Raw genomic sequence first — 25,178 nt, forward strand, 5'->3', positions numbered from 1 at the left:
CACAGAATTACGATAAATTACACTGTGTATGATTTACATGTACCAGACAAAAAGCATATGGAGTATTTATAATTATGTTACATTATCAAGTTTGTTCTTGACAGAAGAGGGCTTCCATTTTCTCTAGGCTTTGATGAAACCCAAATCCCCTGCCTGCAACTTTATACATTTAAAAAATGGTAGAATTTTCCAGAATTGGCTCCTAGGTCATACATTTCAAACTTGTTTCTTCTTTCCCCCCAGCCATATAATTCTGGTGCTGCATGCCAGACGACCCATTAATAATCACATTAAGTCATCTGGCCTGGAACTTCCTATCACAATGCTGTGCCAGCACATAGGGCAGCAGAAGTATTTCTAGAAGCCATTTCTATATTGGGTGGTTAGAAATATATTAATTACAACACAGAATTAACTACAAACCACATATATCTGCTCTACTGCATCCAATCTAAAGAGTCCTCCAATTTAACTTTCCCGTAGCCAGATTCCCCAATTACCCTTAGCCATTCCAATGCCACTAGACACAGGGCTATGTATGACAGAGGGGTAGAAGAAAGAGACAGCAGCCTTCACCGATTGCAGTTTAAATATATGCTGTGAATATCATAAAACATAGAATCATGGGAACACCTTGCTAGGGCCCCTTACAGTGTCCCAGAGTATATCTGCCTCCAGTTGGGAGGGGAAGGTATTTGCTCCCTCTCTGCATAAAATAGATGATTTTTCCAGTCCTGAGAAGTCTTAAGCAAAACATCATTTTGGAATCTCCAGAATGTCACAACTTTGGGCGAGTTGGGAAATAGTATTCTTGATACAGTTAGTAACATTTCTCAGAAGTCACAAACAACAAACAGCATGATATACCACCCTAAAGTGATGACTTCATTGGCAGGGCACCTTAGTGTGGATGAGGAGTGTGGGTGGGATGACGGTGGGCGGCTACCAAGGAAAGCATAAGTCATGAGACGATTATATGCAGGGGTGAGACTGCCCCTGGGGAGCTTCCCCAGAATTCTTGGGGAACGGGCCTTTGTCTTGAACTATGAAATATACGTTATTTCTATTAATATAATATCACTAAGTTTACACGGGAAATTGGGTAGTGCCTACTTCATTTCCAAATCCCAGAGCAAGTCTACACCCTGTACCAAATGGATTTAGATAATGATGAGTGCCAGGATATCTCATGCATAACATCACTGATATGATCTTTGCCGTAACCCAGATTCTATGCTTTGAATCCAACCATCTCCTAGGAGACAACTAGGCACCTGTCCAACATTGGCCAAATGTCAAACTAAGACCACAAAAGATGAGCAGTTGTGGTCTCGTATATGACCCAGTCCTCATTCCCAGACCTCACAACTGCAAGAACTGCTGCCCAACCAATTTTGTAGGTGTAGCACCCAAGAGCAATTATGTGGCCAAGTGTGTCCCATTTGAATCTCCTGGAAAACAAAATAAGTACAGCCCTTATCCAAAGAACCCTCTCTTTTCTATTCTCTTATCACCCACCAATAAGACTTGGTTCTGGCCCACCCTCTGTTCTTAAAGTGCAATTTATTTCATTCCTTGAAAAATGATGCTTCCAAAATTGTATTCCAATCAGATTTGCATGCATTTCCCTATTACTATGTACCAATCTTTCTACGCCAACACCAGCCATTCTGTCACAGATAGCCCCGTTGTCTTTAGCCACTTGCCATTTCTTTGGGCCAATAATCAAATGCCAACTTAAATATACATAGAAAGTACCTCCCCACTGGCCCCAGGAACAGTAACGGACAATAAGGAGGAACATAAGGGTGGAAAAAGAGTCACAGCAAGGATTTTTTTCCCTTTGGACAGAATTTGGACTCATATTTTCTTTCCCACCAGACAGTCTTAGTTCGGCATATAGTATGGGCCCATTGCTTTACCTATTTCATATCACTGATCAACAAGACAACCCTGCTAAATAAGCATTATTATTATACCCATTTCCAATATGCAAAAGCTAATGCTCCGTGACACTAAGAAAAAAAATGACCTACTAGGTTAGCAATCATGGAACTGCAATTCTAACCTAGATTTGCTGCCCCCAGGGCTCCATCCAGGCTGCAGCCTCTGGATTTTCCTTCAGAGAGAACTCAGTCCTGTTCAGTGTTAGGATTGTTTGTTTTCTGTGTTGGCCAAGGGCAGAAAACCATTTTAAAGGAATTTCAACTAAAAGGCAAGTATATAAATAAATAAGGTGCCTGCCTCCTCCTGAGCCATATACTGCCAGCTCCAAGCCTCGTTCTTTCCCATTCCTTTAAAGAGGACTTTCAAAAGCAGAAGAGACATGTGACATCATAAAAACTCTCTAAAATACACACTTGCAAGCTGCCATTTGTTTCTGAAGGACTTACTGAGTGCTGTCTGCACTTTAAAAATTCTTACTTCTTCTAACCACTCTGTGAAATAAAGATGATCCATGATGCAGAGGAAAGAATTGAGGTTTAAAGGTTAAGTGGTTTGTGCAATGTAGCTAGAAAGAGGGTGAAAAAGTAAAGTAATGCCCGTCTGACCCCAGAATGCATTCTCTGAAGTATTACATTACACTTTCTCACATTCGTTGGAGTGATTCATGTGTCCTTCACAGTTACTCATTTTATACCAGCTTAGAAGTCAAGCTTTCCTCTTCTGTGGCCACTTCCAAAGCACTGCCCCATGTAGGGTAGCCAGAGCATGGTCTTTGGAGCCAGAATGCCTGAGTTTAACTCCTAGCGATACCACTTGGTAAATGTGTGAACTTAGGCAACTTAATTAACGTCTCTGTCTCAGTTCCTTCATCTGTAAAATGGATATAGTACCAGTGCATACATGGTAAGCTATCGTGAGGGTTAAATAACTTAAATACGTAAGCAATCCAAAGTGCGTATGATGCCCATAAAGTACTCTGTGTGTGTTTGCATAAAAGGATATATGACGCATGGTAAGTACCGTGTCAATATTTGCACAGAAGAATATCCGATACCTAGTAAGATCTGACCTTTCATGTTTGCGTTCACCTCTTCTTGGCATGCCTTACTCCAGCATGGGCCTCAGCAGTGGCTTAGTTTTTGTGTAGTCTGACACTACCTGCTACAGCAAACCACCCGTCCGTCTCTCGTTTTCTGCCCTGGGCTTTCCCTGACACTATGGTGTAATTCCCCTAGCGACACCCACCAGGCATCAGATGTGGAGGTGTGAGTGAATTATCTCCCTGTGTGGCAAGCCTTGACCAATGTGGGTGGAATAAGAGGGGATGAGTCAATGCCTACCTCTTCCATCTCTCAGGAGATCATTCAGAGGATCATTTCACAGAGTCCTTGGGGCGTGCGGCGGGTGGGAGCTTTGGAGATGGAAATGAATGGAGTCCCTAGGAATAAGCGATCTGAGCTTCGGAGACTTCGAAGAAGGGTATCAGTTTCCATGCCCGCCATACGAGAGTCCGTTATTCTTGGTGCCAGCTTGTTTCCCACTCCATCGCGTGTAGAACATGGTGCTAAGTAAAGCAGAACAGCAGAGAAATAAAATCCATTAGATCACATATCCCACAGATGGGATCTTGTTTTCCTTGGCCTAATATGACCTAACTAATTTGCCTCCAGTAAGAAATTGATCCTATTCAAGAAATACAGTGTGATGCATGAGAAAGCAGCAGACATGAGCTTCAAATTCCTGTCTATGTTTAATTAGTTTTATGACCCTAGGAAAGATACTAAGCCACTTTAAATCCCAACTATCTTATTACAAAATGGGAGATATCACTCAATGATTTCTACAGTCTTTCTTATAAAATTAAAATTCTGGTTTCCAATGCCTTTTGACAGTTACTAACACTTTATGAATTATTTGGAGCACATGATGAAAACAGATTAAAGTCTGTTAAACATCTTATAATCTATCCTACTTGAAACAGATGTGGCATCCCTTTTATTCATGGATTTGCAAATAATTTAATTTAAAAAATTAAAATAAATCTATCATACCTAAAATGTAAAAATAATCTAGCCATTATTCACATGGTGGGCAGGCTACAGTTTGAAAAATACTTTGTATAACAGCATCTCTGTAATTTGATTCTTATAACATTCTTATAGTATTAATACCATTAATAACTCCCATTTGGGGAAAAAGGAAGTAAATTCAAAGAGGCCATGCAATTTCCTTTCAGTTACATGGTAAGTAATTAGTAGACATAAAGTTTTTCATTAAGGGTCTACCCTTTCTAAAAACTGATTTTCCACTAGGGCCATACAAAATAAACAAAAACAAACAATGAAGGTGAGAGATAAAAGTTGTTCAACCAGATAAGTGAGGGAAGACAAATATCAATGTGATGGAGACACCTTCTGGTTTTGTAGAAATATCCTTTCTTCCTGCCTATATAGTAAAATCTTTGAGGTCATGGGTAAGTGTCTTATGTAATGTTTTGTGTTCTCACTCTGGACTTGCACACAGTAAGTGCTAACTAATTAATCATCAGATAAACGAGTGACTGAATGATCAACTGGAACTGAGAAATAGGAACAAATTTATTTCCTGTAGGATTCCTTCCTTTAGTTGCCAGTCCAGGCAAGGCAAAATGTTTCTCTGCTCTAATAATGCCAAGACAATTACAACATGTGTTACAGAATACTGGAATCCTCTCTCTGTGGCTCTGTCTTGATAGCCCATGAGCTGTATGAAAGGGTCTGGTGTTTAATCATCTATTTGTCGTGTGCCCCTAGAATGTGGTAGATAAAAGAAATATGTGTTGAATCAAAGAATGAGTAAAAGACAGAAAGAATTTGGAAGAAGGAGAACAATATGGCAATTTGGGATTTATTAATATTGTGGTGTTATTTGAAGCTGGAGAGAGTAGTGGGATTAGAAACGCAGGAACTAGACTCTTGGAGATATTCACAGTTGGGGGGGGGAAATGGAGGAAAGACGTGTAACAGAAGAGTTACTGAAGATCAACTGGGAGAACCAGAAAAGTGTGAGATCATGCAAATAAAGAAGAAAGTGGCAAATCACCCTCATGGCCATTCCATTACAATGTATTTATAGGGCCTTGTATAAAATTTATATTTAGCATGGATGCTTAGAGAACCACTATAAGTCGTTATTCAGCGTTAGTTTGGGCCACAACCTCAGAAAACCTAAAGCAAGAGAGGCTCTGGAAATATGTAACTTTGAGTCTGGAATTTCTAATCCTTGCTGTGTGGGCCGAAGCAAATTAGCCTGAATGTGTCTCGATTTTGTTTGTAGGGTGAAAACATCACCATCTCACTCATTGGGTTGTTTTATGCAATCACTAATAAAACATTATGATAAAGCTCTCTGCAAATATGAAGTGCTATTGAAATGTAGAGAAATACACTGGACATCTTTGTATTCCATCAGACACATCCCGGGAGACATTTCCTTCCTTCCAGAACATGTACACTCAATGAAGTGTCCATCTGGCAAGTTAGACTGTGCCAAGAGTGGAAAGGCAAATTATTATAAGGTAAACAGCTGAGTGCTCGTGTGCAAAGGTGGTATAAAAGACTTGTAGCCGTGCCTGCATAGGGTTAAGAATAGGGATTAAGATGCCCCAGAATGTGCAATGTACTTGATATTTTCCCCGGGGAGAATGAAGGCAGGGAAAATTTCTGGCTACCTGGGCCTCTTTGCCTTCCCTCCAAAAACATTACACTTGGCTAATGGAGCTGTAACTTTGTTTTGATTTCCTGAGTGGTCTTGAGTTACCTAATATCTGGCTTGCTTCCCTAAATGGTTGCTTCTTAGATCTCTCCAGTAAAATCATACTTAAACCATTTTCATTAGGAACCGAGTACTACATGATCATAAAGTACCTCATGAAATGCCTTGATTAGCAGAGATCAAAGGCTGAGATTCATTAGTTTTGCTTTCTTTCCCCTCCTACTTTGCCTTTGCGTTAAACTGCATTAACCTGACTAGCTCGGCTCTCCAGAGTTTGCACAATCTGGAAAAGATAACTTCTGCTGAGAAGTCTGGCTTTTCTTTGAAGCACATGGCTTGCAGGTTTTCTGTGGCCCAAGGCATAGTCAACAAGCTGTCTATTCCGTCTATTCCGTGGAGAGAAACAGCCCCTTCTCAGCAAGTAGCACCACTGTGGTTGTTTCTGCAGTGCTCCGAGGGTTGAGAAAGACTTGGATTAACACCATGGTCAAAGGTTATGAGCCGATGAGCCTGGCTTTCCTCACCAAATTGAGCCATTTCAAACTCACTCAAGAGTCAAACTGTTAACAAAACTGTCCACCATAATGTGGCGGTGGGGGCGGAGGGGTCCTCCTTATTCAGGCATGCCTGAGTTTAAATTCTGGCTCCTTCACCTCTTTGAGCTTCAAGGTTCTCACATGTGAATTTGGGATATCAGTGTGACTTCACAGCCCTGTTGTTAAGACTCAGATGAGATAATGTTTACAAAACACCTACCAGAGCCTAGCACATAGGAAACACTCAGTAAGTGGTGACATATATATAAATGCTAATTCAATGCACCCTTACGATTCTAGAAAAGGAGAAGGGCTAACGGTGACATGCTAACTATTTTCTGGAAAGTGCTTTCAATTGTTCCGCCACAGCAGCCTCCAATTTGCTTTGGGGTTAATATTCCAGTAAGGAATGGAAGATGTTTCCTTGGATTAGCTATTTGGAGCCAGGCAAACCTCAAACATTCCCACAAGCACATGGAAGAGGATGTCTACTCTTGGTCTCAGAGCAAGAGACACAGTGGATAATCGGGCTTTCTGCATTGTGAGGTTGAGTGACATGAAATAGAGACAAGGTAAACTTTTGTCTTTTTTTTTAATACTTATAATTAGACTTTTTTCTATGTATGAAACCTCAGGTGAAATCTGGCCATTTTCCAAATGGAGAAAGCAGACTCTCTTCTTGGAATTTTGGTTCAAGTCTCATCTGACAATGCCAGTTTGATTTTCTCCATCTCTGTAGTCTTCTTGAATTTTTTCTGCATTATCATAGTAATGTAATTTATAAGAGCAGCTATAATTTTTATATTACCAACAATTATCACTGGCAATTAGCAATACTCACTGAGTGTTTATACTGTGCCAGGCCCTATAAAAAGAAAGGCATCTATTTAGACTGTAGCGTAACTCAAGTAATAAAAACTAACACTGAAGTGCTCCCTCTGGTTCCATCAGCCTCCGGGTTTTAGCACGTGTAATGTTTGCATCACCCCTAAGAATTAGGTATGATCCTCATTCTCATATTCCAGATGAAGAAATTAAACTCAGGGAGTGAAAAACCTCCCCCAAGGTGTCACAGCTATTCAATAGCAACACTGGGTTCCAACTCGTGTCTCTCTGAATCCAGAATTCAAGTTATTTATTACCTGCTTTACTATCCCCTCTCATGTTTTCTTTCATAATCCCCCAATTTTTCATTCCAAAAACTGCCATGCTAAGGGCTGGAATGGGATGAGGGGGTACATAAAACAAATTATTAGCCTGAGCTCCCCTCCTAAAAAAAAAAAGGTTCATTTCTCAGGAGAGACATGTTAGGTCCTATACCCCATGCTTTGTCTCTATTCCACCCCCCCCTTACATTAGATTTTGATTCAAAATTCACTGCTGTCTGTGATTTGCTTGATCTCAGTAGTGCTTAATACCCTGTATCTGAGGAGGTCAATTTTATTTTACTGGTTGTCTGGATAAACTCTTCTGTACTACCTTCACCTCCACATCCCGCTGCATCGAAGGTGCTTGTAGAGAAACCAAATAGGAATCTTACCCTCACTCCTCCAATTTCCTCTTCCTCAGAGACATATCCAGTGGGGCATAACTGAACAGACACACTTTGTGGGATACACCCTATGGGAGACTACAAAGGAGAGAACAAAGCTCACAAAAGTTAATCAATCCTTTTACCCCTGGATTACAAAGCTTCCCCTATAAAGATGTGGTCTGAGCATGGCTTTCATTTATAAAGTGTAAAGACTGTATATCTTAAACATAATTACAAAACGCTAAAGATTTCAATTATTAAGGATCATAGAATACTTTGTGAGCCAATTTTTATATCATAGATAATAGTTGTATTGATTAATATGACCAATAGCCTTTGCAATTTTGAGGACAGGAAGAGATTTATTTACCTTTGAAAACTCAGGTTAGGGGGGTGCCTGGGTGGCTCAGTTGGTTAAGCGTCTGACCTCGGCTCAAGTCATGATCTCATGGTTGGTGAGTTCAAGCCCCGTGTGGGGCTCTGTGCTGACAGCTTAGAGCCTGGAGCTGCTTCGGATTCTGTGACTCCCTCTCTCTCTCTGCTCCACCCCTGCTTGTGCTCAATCTCTCTCTCTCTCTCTCTCTCAAAAAAAAAAAAAAACATTAAAAATTTAAAGAAAAGAAAATTCAGGTTATGTGGTATAGTGTCTAGCACATGGAAGCCAGTAAAATGTTTGTTGATTCACTGGCTGAATGAGTACGTGAGTAAAGTTCATCAATGCATAACTTGGCCATCTTAAGAATTATGTGTCAATTCAACCGGGCCATGAAGTGCCCAGATATTTAAACATTATTTTGCATATTTTTGTGAAGGTGTTTCTGGATGGTATTTGAGTCAGTTTTACTCCCCAAATGCCTGGGCCTCATCCAATTCACTGAAGGCCTGAACAGAAGAAAAAAGGCTGAGTAAGAATTTTCTTTTTCTGCTTGACCATGTTCAAGCTTAGACATGGTTCTTCTGTAATTCAAGTAATAAAAGCTAACACTCAGACTCACATTCAGACTAAAATTCCAGCATTGGCTCTCTTGGTTCTCAGACTTTTGAAATGATACTAACATAAACTAACAGCTCACCTGGATCTAGACTTCGCCGTCTCCATAATCACATGAGCAGTCCTTAGTAATAAATTTTTCTGTCTCTCTCTGTCTCTTTCTCCCTCTCTCTACACACACACACACACACACACACACACACACACACACACACATATGCACACACAGATACAGTTGACCTTTGAATAACATGGGTTTTAACTTCACAGATCCACTTACATGTAGATTTTTAAAAAGAGAGTTGAAAGCAAAAGCCACAAGGCATTTATTTATAACTGCCCACCCAAGTTTCCACAGGATTGAATCAAAGCCAACTGGCCCAGAGATCTCACCTGCTGTCTTCTGAGTACCCATGGAAGCCAGCGCTGAAGCTTTCACCAGCCTCCAGGGCTAGGACTGGGCAGGGCTGTGGACTGCCCTGTGTGCAGGATGGAGTGGTTTGGTGAGCAATCCTAACTGAAAAACTCCAAGTTCTCAGGTCTCCAAGGTTTCTGGTCTTGGGCCGTTCCTGGGCTGGAAAGCACCCTTCCCCCCGAGTGGCACCCCAGCCAGCGTCCTCCAGAGGTCAGGCACTCCTGTGTGTTGGCACCTGCTGTTGGCCACTGGCTGGGTACACCTCAGGCATAAGGCGCAGCTGTACTCTGCCTCCTGTGGGCCTGTCCTGTGCCTCCTGCTGCAGATCCAGGCCACCAGGCTGCAGAACATTGTGATCCTGGGGCCAGCTGCTTCCACCGTCCCTGTCCTGCTGGGCCATCTAAGGCAGGTTTTTCTCCCCCAAATCAATACACACACGCTATTGTAAATGTATTTTCTCTTCTTTGTGCTTTTCTTAATAACATTTCTTTTCTCTAGCTTGCTTTATTGTAAGAATACAGTAAAATACATATGACATACAAAATACGTGTGAATCCACTGTTTATGCTATTGGCAAGGCTTCCAGTCAATGGTAAGTGAGTTCTTAGTAGTTAAGTTTTTAAGGGGTCAAAAGTTATACACAGATTTTTGATTGTAGGAGAGTGTTGGTGTCCCTAACCTCTGCATTGTTCAAGGGCCAACTGTATACAGTAGAGTATAGTTAACTATCATCAATCACTGTGCTGTACATTAGGTTTCCAGAACATATTCATCTTACATAACTGAAATTTTATACTCTTTGACCAACATCTCATTTCCTCTTCCTCATAGCCCCTGTCGACCACCATTCTATGAGTTTGACTGTCTGAGATTTTTCATGTAAGTGGTATCATGTAGCATTTGTCTTTTTGTGTCTGGCTTTATTTCACTTAGCATATGACCTCCATGTTCATCCACGTGGTTGCAAATGGCAGGATTTTCATTTGGTCCACCAATCCCACTGCTAGATATATATCCAAAGGAACTGAAATCAGGATCTTGAGAGATGTCTTCTCTCCCATGTTCACTGTAGCCAAGACATGGAATCAACTCAATGTCCATTTATGAAAGAATGCATTGAAGAAGGTGGTATATACATTAGATGGAATATTACTCAGTGTTGAAAGTTTCCTTTCTAAATGAAATTTATTTTTTCACTTTGTTGTTTAACATTTGAACAAGATAACGATGTAAGTTGTTAAACACAGTATCTGACATTTAGTAAACACTGAGAATGAATTAGACTTCATTGTAATGCTAGTAGGGATTGTCTTTGGAACTGTTCCCAGCTTTTCCTCGAACATGCTTGTACCAGTTTGGAGAGGGGCAGTCATGGAACTTGTGTTGTGTCAGGGCAGAGCTCAGAAACTAATCCTGGAAAGCTGCATATGAACATATCTAACATAAATATATATAAGAAACCATGGTGGATGTTCAAAAGGCAGTGTATCAAAGTGGTTAAGCTTCAGCTCTAGAGTCAGATCATCTAGATCCATGTTCTAATGGGTGTGTAATTTTTTACAAATTGCTTCATGTTTCTATGTCTCATTTTCCTCACCCACGAATACAAATAATCTTAGTATCTACTGCATAGGATTGTTTTAACAGTAAGAGTTAATATAGGTTCGATTCTTTGAGCTTTTCTGGCACATAGGAAGAACTGAATTAGTGTTTGTGATTGTTATAATGAATACCTTTTAGAAAGGAAGAAGTTAAGGCTTAGAAAAGTCAAGCAACTCACTCAAGGTGACACAGCCAGGGAGTAGAAGAATTGAGTCTTGAACCTAATTCCGTCTAATTCCAAAGCCTGTATTCTTTTCCATTATTTTAGTGTTTCTCAAATTTGAGTGATGGATAGACTCCTTTTAAAAGAAACAGAAGTTCTGTTTAATATCAATGTTGATTTGTAGTATTTTTGTTATAACGCTGCTAAAATATATGCAACACTAACCTAGATGTAACTTCTTATGCCTATAAATCATCTAAGCTATAAAATTTAAACACATTTACTAAGTAAATGCAAACAAAAGTTGCAACCCAGTAAAATTCAATTTGGTAACATTTATTTCATGTGATGGATGTTGTTGTTTTCTTGAAAGTGAAACCACTCACAAAGGAACATGGTACTCACTGTTAAGATTCAAGTTCTTTTGCGGTCATCACGCCCATACATCTGTGTGCTCTGAGATCAGTCATTTTTTCCACCACTCTTCTCTGTTCCAACTACTGTGAAACCATAACATGATGTCATTTGGCCTCCACTTGGCAGAAATGCACCATTTACATAGTAATTCTGCCTCCATTTCTTTTTCACTTTAGCCCAAGATGAAGTGGAACTATTTGGGTGCAACAAATTAAAAAAAAACAAACACTATCGAGTATGGGACAATTATTGGTTGTGAGGTTGCCATCAGATGGTCAAAAATATGCCTATGTACATATTTTTAAATTGCCATTGACATGAAATTCCCAAATTAAAAATTCTCATGGACCCTTGGGAATACGCTCAAGGATCCCCAGAGAACAAAAGATCTTAGTTTAGGAAATTCTGAGCTGCTCTCTGTCTCCTCTCTCCTGTCTAGAAGGAGAATTCATTTATGCCATAAATAATTTAGGATAATGTTTGAGTCATGCTAACGTAGAGCTGACTGGAAGGAGGTAAGAAGCAATAGTTTCAAGTTTGCCTACAATGGAAAGTGACAAAGCTATTTTTTCTGAATATGCAGAATCGGCAATGTTGGGGAGGGATGATTTTTATTTATGACTTCCTGTGGCGGCTGAGAAAAAAGGAGTCACAGTCATGGATGACTATTATTTTACTCTTTTTAAAGGGACGATCAATGACTAATGCTTATCTGGCATGTTACCATTTATAAAGGGCTTTCTCCAGCTTGATATCTCCCACCTTCAACCACACCCAGATGAAAAAATTTCTCAACGCAAGCATCATGAATTAGGGAGCTGATATTTAAACCAGGTGTCCTAACTTCAAACCTCCCTACATTCTGCAATACCATGCCACTCTACATGCATTCTCTTCTGGACACAAATGGGAGAGAAGGCATCATATATTGTACGTTATTCCTGAATTTATCTCTCCAGAGGCAAGCGGCCTGAACTTTCACAAAAGTCATAACAAAATGTTAACAGCATGGGACTCTGGACTTATGTTCCATCTTCATCACTTACCAGCTCTGTGATGTTGGAAAAGTTATGTAAACCCTCCAAGTTGCAGTAGCCTCATCTGAAAAATAAGAAGGCATACCCTTTTCATGGGGTTATTTGAAAGATTAACCATGAAAATATATATTAAGAGGTTGGCACAATACCCGCGTGTGGCACTAATAACATATAACGTACGGTGCTTACTCTTTGCCAGACACTCTTTAAATGCTTTACATATTAGCTCAATTAATCCTCATATAACAGCACTTTGAGTTAGATATTATTTTCTTCCTATTTGGCAGATGGGGAAACTAAAGGACAGAGAGATTAAGTGAGTTGTCTAAGGTCACACATTTGGAAAGTTTTGGAGGTGGAAATCTTAACCCGGACCCACGGACCCCAAATCTATGTTCCAGAGTCCATGCTTATTGGCAGGCTCTCCACTATCTCGCCATGTTTGCTAGCTCTAAGTATTGTAACTACAGAAAGGGATTCTCTTTATTTAGTCTCCCATCCTGCCGTCTATCTCAATCTCCATGGCCACTTTTCAGATCTCTTTAAGCTCCTTCCTGAAATACTGCAACATCACTCAAATCTTTTACACAATTATAGTCTTAGCTCCATCTAATCAATTTTCCACATTGTAGCCAGCACCATGTTTGGTATAACCATTTCTCCTCCTCATTACAGCCTCTCTAAGGTTAATCACTACCCTCAGAATATTGTCATGATAGGAGCCCTGTTTTCTTTTCCAATCTCATCCCCTTCCACCTCCTCCCATTTGACATTCTAGGAATCCAGACTATTTGTAGTTTCCTGAATACGCCATTCACTCTCATCATACTCAGAAGCATTTTTCCTATGAATCTGACCACATTTCTACGAATGGCTAACTTCTTCATATCCTTTAAAAATCATTTTAAGCATCTCTCTTTTACAAGAAGTCTTTCCTGATATCCTTACTTTATTCCTGAATTCTAGATGTGATTATATTCACATTTACAAAGCAGGAATGTATTCTAATTCTCAAAAAAGGCACCCCCAAATACTAATACTATCAATTGCTATGCAGAACTATGACATCATAGAGGGTTTTATATCAGAGTCACTTTGAGAAAATACTAAATAGCAACTGAGCTAAATATTATCACCAGATTTCCTGCTGAAACAATAGCAGTGTTGAGTGAATCCAGCCTTGGTTGTGTTCATGTAGCAAGAAATCTTTGTGTACCACTTTGTGATCATCAAAGCTCAGAAGATGTTTTCCCAAGATCTTCCCACCTTTTATTTATTCCTCCCACCCCTCATTCCCTTGTTATTAAGTTCATGTTTGTCAAGAAAAAAAAAAAACTGGCTTTTTTATATCTGATTTGTTTGCACTTGACTCATCAAAAATGTTTGTAAAGAGCCTTGATGTCCAAGAAGACTCTGGAGCCTCTTGGTAGGTCTTTAAGACATTTCCCCCCCCAAGAACTGAGAGACTGTTTCTGGGCAAATCAGGTAAATGGGAACTTCAAATAACTTAAGACTGTTAAAGGGATCAAAATATATGCATGAACATGCTGGCATGTGCTCTCATGTTCTTAAGTTATGTATCCATGCACAAAGTTTTTGATTTCTCTCTGAATTTCAGGAAACAGGTTGTGGCACAGCTTGACCCAAGGAAACCTTCTTAAACTATTACACAGTTCCCTAGGTCCTAATGGGATTCCTTCGTCCTTGATGTCACTAACATTCTGAAATCAGAAGGTACCATTTCCCAGAGAACAATTAATCTCAGAATTTCTTTCAGAATAGCTTTTGGCTTACTGCCACCTAAGGTAGAGCAGGGTCCTCCCCACCAATTCACCTGGATTCTTGCTTCCTGGCTATGCCAGGTAGTCTGGCCCAGCTTGTGGAAGAGCGAGCAAGCAAGCCTCAGAAAAGATAATGCAATCCATGTGTCCCAGCATAAATGTCTCTGTTTTTACCACATGGCCGTAAGTCATTTACTCAAAGGTTCCAAATTATATTTTAAAAGTTCAACAAATAGTTCATTGTACAAGAGACTTGGGCACTTAATTAGAAACTGCAATACTTTGCTCATTGTATGTAATATTAAATGGCCCTTTTCTTCCATTATCCAAACGTTGTAGGTAATTTATCATGTAAGATGTCTTGTGCAGTACACTATGAAAGTATTGCAGCTACACACAAGTTACACAATTATGGCCTCGTCTGAGAAAAGGGTTTTCGAGAACACTTCCTTTATAGTTCTTCTTGGTCGCTTACTCTAATCCTTACCAAACCACAGGATGTCCTAACTTTTAAACTTACCACAACAGCAACAAAGCCCCCATCTAGTTACTAAACACTCTGGGAGGCTTCCTTTTTGGAATTCAGTTTCAGTTCTCTGCCTTTGCAAGTCACTAGAGGAAAATCATCGTATTGTTTCAAAGCCAGAGAACAGAAACTGAATTCAGTCACCTCCTTGGATGTATTGACACCATGACATCCTGATTTATCATTCCTAAGCCTATTACCCTCTTGCACCACTCAGTAACCCTCGGAGAAAGGAAGATACAGCCACATATTCCCTGCCTTTACATATCTGAATGAGAACTAGAAACGTACCTAATGCCAAACAGCTGGATATGTGAATGCATCCTGATGTTTCCCTTTTTTATTCCATTTTCAGCCAGATGTTTGGCATCACAGAGACAACACCTAATGTTTCTAAAAAGAGTTTCAAAAATATTATGACTCTTCAGATTGGGGAGATGGGAAAACAGAGAACGAGTAAGATATAATTGAAATCTATACAATCATGAAGGATTTGAGGAAGTTGGCTCTAACTCATTCACGAGATCTCAGAATACTAGAAACATCCTTTGAAATTTGAGAGACTTTAAGCAACAAACAAAAGGACAAATGAGTTGAGAATAAACACATGGAACTCGTTACCCCAGAGGTAAGGAATGAAGATACACATACTAATTCAAAAATATTTATATATGTTCACAGGCAATCAACAGAGTTATTAAAGGCAACAAAAATATTTGGGTACACTGCAAAATTTTGAACATTGGAGCCATGGAGGACAATTCTGACTTTTAGTGCACATTCCTTGGAGTAACTGTTTGTATCCATATGCCAGGTTGGTTGAAATCCAGTTTGGCAATTGTTATTTGCATGGTAGCTGCTTATAATTACTTGTTGAATGAATATTAATATGTATAGTGCTTTCAAGTACTTAAACTCTTACATATGCATTCTCATTTTATCCTTATTATAATGCTTTCATAGTGAAAAGGAGGAAAATTCCCAAGAGAATTTAGATGGAGGTAGCATGGGGAGAGAATGATTATGGCAGAGTAATAACAATTTTGAGCTCTGGAGTCAGAACTTTCTAGAACCCTGGCTCTACAAATCACAGTCTTTATCACTTTAGACAAGATACTTAAACTCTCCAAACCTTAATTTCCTTGTGGGTAAAAATGAAAATAATGAAAAGTCTACCTCATAGGGTTTCTGTGAGAATTAATGAGATATCTCATATAAAGCATACTGCCCAGTGCCTCGCACATAGTAAATACTCATAAATACAAGCTATTTTAGAGATAAGAACATTTATTTGCAAAGCTATTAAGTAGTCTCATTATCCCACAAAACATGGCTTGTTAATTGTAATACTAACAATCAAACAGAATTCTTTGGAATCTGAACACTCTGTTATTTCCATGTGCCTGGCATAAGCTATTGGGCCAAAGACAAACGACTGGACTGGGTTGTCTAAGAAGAAAGAACCCTGGCATTGATTTTGAAGGAGCCTCCCCATATGATGACAAATATGAACTCTATAACTCATTAAGTAGTATATATTTTACATGGGCTTCTGTTTGCTTTATGATGAAAAATATCCAGTTTATTTATGACTGATGACAGTTAGCCGTATGTTTGAATTGTGAGCTTACCAAAATCATCTTGGCAATGTTTGCTATAGAGGAAATAGATTCTATCTACAGTTTTAAGTAACAACCAATACTTGCGTTTATAGAAGATGTCTTAGGGGTAGAAGAGGATTAGACGAAAAGATCCTAAGGGAACATTGTAGAAGTGCTCCTTAGCATCCATTTTGCCAAAGAGGCTAACATTACAGAACAAGTTTAGCATGAAAATTAATGTTCTTTCCAAGATGTCTTCCAAAATAATCCAGCTAGTGTGTTTGGATAATAGAAAAAAATGATCCTTTATAACATCCTTTTTAGTAAAATACAATCACCAAAAACATTTCATCCACAATGTGATTTTTTAAAAAATGTTTATTTATTTTTGAGAGAGAGGAGGGCGAGGGGCAGAGAGACGGGGACAGAGGATCTGAAGTGGGCAGAGAGTCCAATGTAGGGCTCAAACTCATGAACTGTGAGATCATGACCTGAGTCAAAGACAGATGCTTAACAGACTGAGCCACCCAGGTGCCCCATCTACGACGTAATTATTTGTAATTAAGGGTATAATGTGTTTAGCCACAGTTGATTTCACATTTCTCTCACTCTAAATACAAGCAAATCAGGCTATTACATAGTATGGGCCACATCGATCTCAATTTCTCATCTTATTTTCACTAGACCACTGCCCCCTCTACCACCACAACCACCATGTGCAACATGCATCTAATGGTACAAACCAAAAGAATAAACCACAGGTGGGAATTGTGTCAGTTAATTCTTGCTGTGTAACTATCACCCCAAAACATTTTGGCTCACACACAAAATTTATTATTCCTGATAATGCTGTGAGTTGGGCTGAGCAGTTCCATCCTGGGCCCACTTAGCAGCTCAGCTGGGGATGGGTGGTCAGGATGGCATTCCTCACAAGTCTGGTTGTGGGTTCAGTGTTAGTGGGGTGACAGGCCACATGTCTCTAATTATCCCACAGCCTCGCCCAGATTTATTCACGTGGTGATGGTTGCAGGATTCCCAAGAGCAGTAAGAAGAAAGTCCTGAGAAACAAGAGATTTTCAAGCCTTTGTTCATGTCATATTGTTAATTGTCTCATTGGACAAACAAGTCATGAAGGCAAGCTCAGATAGAGGTGTGGTTAAGTAGACTTTGATTCAGTGGAACAAGTTGTAAGTTCTAACGGCAAAGACGATGATATTAAGAGTCATGAAGTGCTGAGGTGATACTTCCTCCATACCACAGACTATGACACTATCTTACCAGAATTTTCTACCAGAAGTTGTTCTGCATTCACAAAGAACCTTCACAATCATTCTTTATTTCATCCTCTTGAAAATTTTGGAGGGAAGATCAATGATGAAGATAGGCATTTAAGTTCTAATCTTTAAACAAGTTAGTTGTGTGACCTTGGTCTAGCCACTTAACACCTCATTGTCAGATAGAATTACAACAGCTTCTGTGTCATGACATTGCTCAGAGAATTAAAACAGACGATTTTGTGTAAATTATTTAGCACAAGCTCAAATTATTAGCCTTTAAGTTTTTATTATACATTGAAAAATACTCTCTGAGCACTTACCACATTCCTTTGAATCAGTGTAGAATATTTCTAAGGATTTGTTTAGGTGACATTATTGAGCCAAATTATCTATACTTTATTCTAGCTTTTACCTCTTTCATTTTTTTTTTTCTTTTTTTAGTGTAGTTGACATAGAATGTTACATTACTAGCTTTAATTTGAGGCAAATAACTTAGAATTTTGGGTCCTATGTTGTTTTCCTCACTTGTGAAATAAGCATAAAAATAATCTACCTTGTAAGATTGCTGTGAAAATTGTATATAAATACCTAGAGAAATGTCTGGCATATCATAAATACACAACAAATGATGATGATTATTATGTCAGGGCATTGGATTGGCACTATATATATCTATAGATATCAATATTGATATAAATATGTGTAGCCATGTATATAGAGATAAAAATAATCATTAAACATGTCACTAAGGGGCGCCTGGGTGGCTCAGTCAGTTAAACGTCTGACTTCAGCTCAGGTCATGATCTTGCCATCTGTGAGTTCGGGCCCTGTGTCAGGCTCTGTGCTGACAGCTCAGAGCCTGGAGCCTGTTTCGAATTCTGTGTCTCCCTCTCTCTCTGCCCCTCCCCTGTTCACACTCTGTCTCTCTGTGTCTGAAAAATGAATAAACCTTAAAAAAAATAAAAAAAAATAACATGTCGCTATGTATATTGCAGCCTATTGGAAGAGTAAGATATTGAAAAAGTTAACACATCAATAAATACTAACTGAAAGTTATGATGAGTACCATGATAGATAATATTATGAAAAGTAACATAGAGTAACAAAGTAATATTTAACCTAAGAATTCAACAATCTAGGAAATTTGGGATTTTTCAGAAAAGAAAAGTTAAAGTCAGAGAGATAACGCAACTTGATCGAAGTTGTACAAGGAAGAAATGGATAACCCAGGAAATTTCTCTGCAATGACACAACTGCTCCAAACCTTATTGGCCCTGAGGACAAATGCTGCTGAACTCTGAGCGAGCTTCATAGCATCTCAAAATGTTAAACCCTCCTCATCTGTAGGGTTTAATAGCCCTCCTATTTACCTTACTTGGCTTATGGAAACTGAAAGACTGAAAAAACCTAAAGACCAGAAGACTGAAAAAACCTAAACTGTGGCTTCTGAAATTAAAAGCTAATAATTCTGTGCTTTGTTGTGGTCCATAATCCTGCCATGTAAAATTTTAAAATATTCTTCATACTAAAGGGCAAGGCTTGCCACAATGCATAAAATCCAGCTATATACTAGTCTATCCTATGAGAGACACAATTTACATCAAAAGACACAAATAGGAATTAAGAAAGTGGAAATAAATATATCATGCAAATAGTAAGATAAGAAGGTAGCAGTGGCTATATTAATATCAGATAAAATACATTTTAAGGCAAAGAACATTACCAAATTAAAATACAGACATCCCATAATGATAATAAAGTCAGTTAATCAGGGTCACCTGGGTGGCTCAGTTGGTTGAGGGTCTGACTCTTGATTTTGGTTCAGGTCATGATCTCACTGTTTGTGGGATTGAGCCCTGCACTAGGCTCCACGCTCAGGATAGAGATTCTCTCTCGCTCTCTCTCTCTCTCTCTCTCCCTCTGTCCCTCTCCCCTGCTCATGTGCTTTCTCTCTCTCAAAATAAAAATTTTTAAAGTGTATAAAAAAAGAAAGTCAGTTAATCAGAGACTAAATGTGTGTATTTAATACCAAAATTTCAATGCAGACAGAAAGGGAGAGGAGACAATCCTACAATCACAGTTGAAGATTTTATTACCCCTTTATCAACAATCAAGAGAGTAATGGAACAAAAAGGAAATCAGAAAAGGTAGAGATAAGATTAACAGAACATTAATGTGTCCCTAACTGATAATTATGCAGGAATAAACTCAATAACTGTCAAATACACATTTTTTTTTTCACTTGCTCATGGTGTGCTCACCATCTAAAAAAAGATGCTTCAAAATGATAGTTCAAAAATGGTACTATGCAAGGCCACGGCTCAAGTCTCATTTTTAAAAAAATATTTAATAACATATTTCTTTACACATGAAATTAAATTAAAAATTATGGATAATAACACATCCAGGAAATAATACCAAACATGTGGATAGTGTAAGAATCCACTACCAAAAAGAAATCACATATAACTCTAGTCTAATCATGAGGAAAACATCAGACAAATCCCAACTGAGAGAGACATTCTATAAAACACCTGACCTGTACTCCTCAGAACTGTCAAGGTTATCAAAACAAGGAAAGTCTGAGAAACCAGCATAGCAAATAGGATCCCAGGGAGATAGGATAACTAACTGTATTGTAATATCCTGTAGGATTCTGGAACAGAAAAAAGACATTTTGTAAAAGCTAAGGAGGTGTGAATAAAGTATGGACTTTAGTTAATAATAACTGTCCCAAAAATGATTCCTTAATTGTACCAAGTTTACCGACTAATGGAGATATTGATAATGGGGAAACTGAGTATGGGCTACATGGGAACTCTCTGTACTATCTTCTCAATTTTTCTGTAAATCAAAAATTTTTCCAGAATTTAAGTTTTTAAAAAAGAGAAGTGAGAAAATATTTTTATTAAAAAAATTTAAATGTTTATTTATTTTTGAGAGAGAGAGAGAGCGAGCAGTAGTGGGGGAGGGGCAGAGAGAGAGAGAGAGAGAGAGAGAGAGGGAGATACAGAATCCGATGCAGGCTCCAGGCTCTGAGCTATTAGCACAGAGCCCAACGCAGGGCTTGAACCCATGAACCATGAGATCTGAAGTTGGCCGCCCAACCAACTGAGCCACCCAGGAGCCCTGAGAAAATATTTTTAAATAATAATGAAAACTGGTATCAAAACTTGAGGGATATAGCTAAGTACTCAGAAGGAAATGGATAGCTTTACATGCTTCTAGTAAAAAGGAAAAAAAAAAAAAAAAGAACTAAGCCCTAAGACTTAAAATTATACCTTAAGAAGGTAGGAAAGAAAGAGTAACACCAAAATAAGAAGAATGAAAGAAATTAGAATGACAATGGCAGAAATCAATGAAAAAGAAAACACATAAAATAGAGAAAATGAACAAAGCCAATTCAACTCTCATACCTTGTTGGTGGCAATATAAAATGGTACAACCACTTTGGGAAAAAAATCTAGCTGTTTCTGCTAGTGTAAAGTGCACACCTACTCTATGACCTCAGTTGTTAGTCAAGAAAAGTGAAAATAAGTATTCACAAAAAGACTTGCACAAAAATATTCATAGTGGCTTTAGTTATTATAGCCCTATACTGGAAACAGCTTAATTGCCCACCAATAGGCTAATAAATATAGACAATCAATAGTAAAAAGGAATGAATTCCCAACACACACAAAGTATATTTCCATATATTACCTCTTTCAACCCCCATAACCTGTGACATATCATTATTCCCCTTATTCTAGATATGAGGAAACTGAGGCACAGAGATGATAATGTGCCCAAAGTCACAGAGCTAGTGAAGGGTAGACCCAGGACTCAAACACTGAGATGGTGCTAGATGTTTTGCTCTTAGCAATGTTATGCATCCCGTGTTCACCTAAAACAATCAAATCCTTGGAGTGATGTGTAGTACAGAAATGCTAAAATACTTTCATCTACACATTTCTCCTAAGCAAGCATAGATGTAGGGTGATGATGATTGTGTAGCCTAGAGTCTTACTTGCTCCTGGATGCACAGACCTATTCAGACAAGAAAAGGCCTAAAGATTGAAATATTGCCAGTTCTAACCTGGCTGCTACAACTACCAGACAGAGTGGGGAAAGAATCTGTACTGACAAATTGTTAGATGAGGTATCAGGAGATCACAGATTCTCGTAACAATTTTGCTATAAGGTAGCCCAGAACTAAGGTAGGTCACATTACCCGCTCTGAATTTCATCAGTTGATTAAGGGGGCAGAACTTGGTGAGCTTTGCCTTTCCCTTAAGTTAGGAGATTTTATGCCTCTCTTCCTAGTAGATGAAATCCTAGTTCCACTTTTTCATTATTATTGCTCATCTCTAATAATTGATCCGTAATTAACTAGCATCTGTAAGAACATAATTTACATAGAAGAAAAAGTTATTTGGAATTCAATGTTTAAGAATACTTTTTCCTACTTGGAGGATTTTCTTTTTAAGTTTATTTATTTTGAGAGAGAGAGAGAGAAAAGGAGAGAGACAGTGAGAGCGAGCCTCTCTCTGCTTTAACTTGCAAGGGCTGGGGGATACCAGCTGAACTCTGGCTTTAATTAATACCATGTATACAATGAGGTAGGCTCGTCTAAAGCCATGACATACACTATCAACTCAGCAAGTATAATTTCCACTTGTAGCATCACATCTTTAGGACTTAAAAAATAATTTTAATTCTAAAATAAAAGGAATAAGAAGTGGAAACCTGGATATTCCTCTACTATTTCAAAATCAAGTAGAAAATTTAGTTTATAGGTAGGTTCAAAATAGGACTCCTAGTTTAAAAGATTTAGCTCATCTCCCCTCTTCTATTGCAATTTGTTCTTCCTTTCAAGTGCTTATCTTGTAGAAGTCCTATGGGACTTCTCTCAGTCTCCCTTCTTCCCTCTTTTCCTCCCTCGCTCCCTCTCCTCTTCCTCTTTCTCAACTGCAGTTTGAAGCTTTGAAAGGCAGACCTGGTATTTGGTTCCTTATTTTGTGTCCTGCCACTTAGCGCAGATTGTGTCACATGACAGGTGTTCAATCACTGTTTGCTCATTTGAATTGATCATTATAAACAAACTCCTTGCAGCTGGTATGGACCAGTGCCTTTTCCATTGGAAGCTCTTCCTGAAAAACACATGGAGCATGGGGAAATGAGAACAGAGTAAGTAATCTAACCTAAAAGGCTGTGAAGCTCCACGGCACACCCAGAATGCAACAGTCCAAATATGAATTCAGTCCTTGGCTTGTTTTTCTTTTGTTGGCTTCAACACTGACCTTGAGTCATGGGCCAGACTGTGATACAAACAGGACAGATTTTTGTTGTTCTTGCATTTACTTTTGGTATTCTGCTCTAAAAACCAGAAACACTTTATTAATGGTTCACTAATAATAAACATAGTAATAATAATGATAATAATAATAATGGGGTAGTATGGTAAAAAATTAAAACAAATATGTAAGTACATAAATGAACAACAGCACTTAAAAAACAAGGTGCTCCAGGGACTTAACAGACTCTTCTAAGAGCTTCAATGAAACCCACATTCTGACATCCATACTCTTACCCTTAGATTTATATAGTCATGATGCAAGTAAGAGGATTTTAGAAGCAGTGGCTTAAGGATGAATCAAGAAACTTAAACATCTTAAAATAGAGTAAAATTTTGCAAAGGATACATACATACATACATACATACATACATGCATACATATTTATCCCTACATTATTCAGGGATAGTAGTCATAGATATTAGTAATAACTATTAGTATAATAACAAAACTACATTTTGGCCACAAATTTTCTGTCAGGCACTGCATACAAGCTAGTGTATTATCTTATTGAAACTTCAAATACATTTATGGGATAGAAAATTAAGTCTTTTTTATGTTTATTTTTGAGAGAGAGACAGAGACAGAGAGTGAGTGGGGAAGGGGCAGAGAGCTAGAGGGAGACACAGAATCTGAAGCAGGCTCTAGGCTCTGAGCTGTCAGCACAGAGTCCAACGTGGGGCTCGAACGCAGGAACTGAGAGATCATGACCTGAGCAGAAGTCAGAAGCTCAACCAAGTGAGCCACCCAGGCACCCCAGAAAATTGAGTCTCAAGGACATTAAATAAATTGTCAAAGCTGTGCACATATTAAGTTGCAGGGCCAGTATTCAAACCCAGAAACTCCAACTTCAGGGCCATCTTGTTCACCACAACGTAGTTAGTATATTTAGTAGATACAATAACATCTTACCCAAAGTAGTATAAAATCCAGTGTAAATTTAGGAAATTCCTTGTATATGTGAATTGTAATTACTTCTTATTTTTTAACAAAAAAACTGGATGAACATTAAAACACAGGGCCTCATCTGTTTCTTACATAAATATGCTGGTGGTGGCAGTCAAAAGCTGTGGCAACCTTGATTTTAGTACATGGGCAGAAGTAGCCTCGCTGGCCCAGGCTCAAACCCCCATGCTTCCCCTCCCTCCCACCCCTGAACTTTTCACATAAAAATAATTCACCTAGGCTAATATCCAGAGCCTGATTAAGACTTCAGAAAATGTAAACACTAAAAAACTATGATAAACAATAAAAAGAAAATAGTACTAAACTGGAAAACTAAAATTAATACGCAGGCAAAAACAAATAGCTTTATATCAAACTTTTTTTCCCTAAAAGTTTAGGATTAACTTATCATAAAAACTCTTAATCATCTGTAAGTTCCTAAAGAGTGTCTTCAAATGTGGGACATGTACACTCGGGGAATGCTTAAAATGCTCCATTGGGTTGAAAGAAGAAAATACTAGAACTTGGGCTTGTATTCATTTGTAAACAGAAGTCAATTCTTTTCCAAATATTTAAAACATAGATAGACAAGGGGGGGGGGGGGCCACTCAGGTCACCTAGCAGATGGTCACATACAACTAAAGATGTCAGAGACTCAAGAGATGGTCAGAGGAAGAGTGGAAGTCCCCAAATGTGAAGGGATTGGCAATGGAGCTTTCATTTATTTTTCTCTATTTTAGTGCATTGCAATAACTTGTACTTTACTTTTATCCACTTAAGTTTATAAATCACATCAAGTAGTTTTAAAAAATCTAATGCTAATGAAATGAGTAAGTGACTTAAAATGTTCCTATTAAGAAATCAAAAATTGAAGACAATATTAAAAATGTAAGCACAGCAGAATCCAAGAACATGGACAAAGAAGCCAGCCCATTCTACTAGAACAGGCTTTATATCACCCATGCCATAAAATAAAAGATGTAAACCTGAATATTTAAAATTATTATGGAGACTATGTCAACTATGGATTTACATCCATTTCAATTAATTATGAAGCTCCTCTTGAGGGCATAGTGGGCCTTGATAGTTGGTAAGTCAGTAACAGTCTGATGCCATTGTTACGAAGATGTAGCTCTTTGATTTTTCTAACAGTGCTTTAAGATGGTACTAAAACATGTACTTTTCAAAATTGTCTCTCAAGGTAAAATAAATGCTTAGGAACCACTTTTGATATTCTTTAATAGCAAAATACTGAAATCATTAGAGAACCAGTTATTTTTCTTGCTGCAGAGAATGGCCTGCAGGAAGTGAGACAAC

The 25,178-nt window shown here is 38.5% G+C and overlaps 2 long non-coding RNA genes across 2 annotated transcripts; both read right to left on the reverse strand.

Annotated features, from left to right (window-relative positions):
- Positions 1–3,293: 3,293 nt before the first annotated feature.
- LOC147571867 (uncharacterized) lies at positions 3,294–8,632 on the reverse strand. The gene is made up of 4 exons (XR_015247053.1): positions 8,141–8,632; positions 7,777–7,856; positions 7,078–7,101; positions 3,294–3,511 (listed from the first exon to the last, which is right to left on the reverse strand). It is a non-coding gene; the product is annotated as an uncharacterized LOC147571867 (long non-coding RNA).
- Positions 8,633–11,360: 2,728 nt separating this feature from the next.
- LOC147571868 (uncharacterized) lies at positions 11,361–15,337 on the reverse strand. The gene is made up of 3 exons (XR_015247082.1): positions 14,994–15,337; positions 12,405–12,459; positions 11,361–11,441 (listed from the first exon to the last, which is right to left on the reverse strand). It is a non-coding gene; the product is annotated as an uncharacterized LOC147571868 (long non-coding RNA).
- Between the last annotated feature and the right edge of the window lie 9,841 nt (positions 15,338–25,178).

Source organism: Puma concolor, chromosome F2 (assembly GCF_028749965.1).
Source record: "Puma concolor isolate L17-30 chromosome F2, mPumCon1.1.hap2, whole genome shotgun sequence".
In the NCBI taxonomy this organism is placed as follows: domain Eukaryota; kingdom Metazoa; phylum Chordata; class Mammalia; order Carnivora; family Felidae; genus Puma; species Puma concolor.